This window comes from Alosa pseudoharengus, unplaced genomic scaffold, assembly GCF_046254945.1.
Source record: "Alosa pseudoharengus isolate Yale_2024_CS ecotype anadromous, Long Island Sound unplaced genomic scaffold, YU_APseudo_1.1 YU_APseudo_1.1_scf_12, whole genome shotgun sequence".
Taxonomy (NCBI): domain Eukaryota; kingdom Metazoa; phylum Chordata; class Actinopteri; order Clupeiformes; family Clupeidae; genus Alosa; species Alosa pseudoharengus.
Genome location: NW_027468587.1, coordinates 13281559 through 13283393, shown reverse-complemented (window position 1 = coordinate 13283393; position 1835 = coordinate 13281559). Strand labels below are relative to the sequence as shown.

Genomic DNA, 1835 nt, shown 5'->3' with positions numbered 1-1835 from the left:
AGCAGCAGCGTCTTGATTCTACACAAAAACTGATTTTGGTGACGTGTTACTACTGACACTTCTTAAATTAAATATAAGGATATACTCATTTCGACGTGTACTAAATAAAAACAAACCATAAAATATATTCTCTCGTGATTCCCTTTGTTAGTTATTTAAACCCTTTTCGTTTCGCTAATGTCACTAATACTTTGTATAGTATGTATCAACCTCAAGCTCTATAGTTTAAATTATACCTGAAAATCCATTCAACCAGCAAAAATCAAAGTCGTGAAATGATCTGTAAAATCCGTTAGGTACGAGATGAATAGCTGAACGGCGAAGTCGTATCCTCACTTCACAAAACCTGATCACTTCATAGTGACCTTACACTAATGTCACAGAAAAGTTTCTAATGTCAGGCTTATGGCATAGACCGAACTGTGACCATAAAATGCCCCGGCAAACTCGATCTAACTCACAAGCAAAACAAACCACAACCGACTAGGTCGCAATCTCCAGTAGCTGGACACAGACACGCAGCCTGCGGGTTAGCGCACACCTCCACCGCATCAGAGCACCCAAAGCTGTCCAACTGCGCCCAGTTCCGCACTCCACTCCACTCCACACAAGCCTGCCTTTCACTTCCCTCAGCAGATAGAGTTCCACGGCTCCTTACGCGGAACTGTGCATCGCCGTGTCCCAGAACACACCGTAGCTTACAGTCTGTTTTAAAGTTGCCCCGTCCTGGCGCACGGAGGGTGTCGAGTACAAAACTTAATAAAACTGTTAGCGCTCAAACGTTTAGGTATGAAGGTAGCAACTGGTGGAGGGACCGAGATGATAGATGTCAAAATGACTACTAAAGGAGCGGGGGAAATTGTATTTTCCCTTCAGTGCAACGGAAGAGCTTTAGCGCGTTCCTACATCCCCTTCTACGTGAAAACAAATGAGAAAGTCGCAGTCCCTCCGTGGTCCGTGCGAGCGCGTGCCAGTACACAACATCAACAGGCGGTCGGTTGCAGGGAGATTTATAAGGGACTAGCTTCACCACGTGCTCCCCCACGTTTCAAACTGAGGCTGTGGTCATCACTTTCATACCGGGGGACTCCTTCAACTTTAAGCTACAAGGCAATTTATTGTAAATATTTCGGTGTGCCCATCGGGACAGTGTAACGAGTAACAACTCCATTCTCTGCAACTGGGTCCTAAAGCTAGCCGAATAGGTGACGTGTTGTTAATTTGTGTCAAGTCCAACGTTTGTCATAAGCAGCCTTTACTGACGCACGTCAATAAATGTATTACACGTGTTTAACTCGTGGGGTTAAAATCCATGACGGAGAACTATAAATATAGGCTACATTCAGTCACAGTTTTGTTATTCAATTGGTTAACTTTGTTATCAGCTCGGAGTAAAAGAGAATGTCTTTAAAACATTTTTTGTATGGTAGAAAGGAATGCCGAGGAACGGAAATACATTCGAATGCGAGATTTATCAGGCAGCGAGAAGAGGTCAGCCTCCCGTTTTCTCCCAGGCTTCTCAGAAGAACTTGGAAAGAAGACAGGTTTCTGCAGTAGCACATTTCCCCTGATGGAACAGGGAATGTTGTAGCAGCTTTGGCAGTTAGACTTTACATTAAAACGGGGGGGGCTTCAGGTCCTATGTACAGTAGGTGTCAGGTCATGGCTCTGTTGTATTTCCCTCCAAACACCCACCACCTCAGTAAAGTTAGTGTTAGTGCCAGGAGTAATCACTCTCCTCTACTCTTTTCTTCTGTCCTCCTCTCCTCTCCCACCATCCTGTCACCCAGAGTGCAAGCAAGTGTGATTTACGCTATACCACTCCTGAGAAAATC

At 44.8% G+C, this 1835-nt stretch overlaps 1 protein-coding gene across 2 annotated transcripts in view; it reads right to left on the bottom strand.

Annotated features, from left to right (window-relative positions):
- Nucleotides 1-1060, bottom strand: part of tgfb2 (transforming growth factor, beta 2) — a 38143-nt gene extending 37083 nt beyond the window's left edge. Inside the window, exon 1 of one of the 2 annotated variants that reach the window (XM_076280168.1) lies at nt 1-1060. This exon is cut by the window's left edge and continues 371 nt beyond it. The gene's annotated coding sequence lies outside the window, so the exon portion shown is untranslated. The other variant, XM_076280169.1, reaches the window with a different exon arrangement.
- Between the last annotated feature and the right edge of the window lie 775 nt (nt 1061-1835).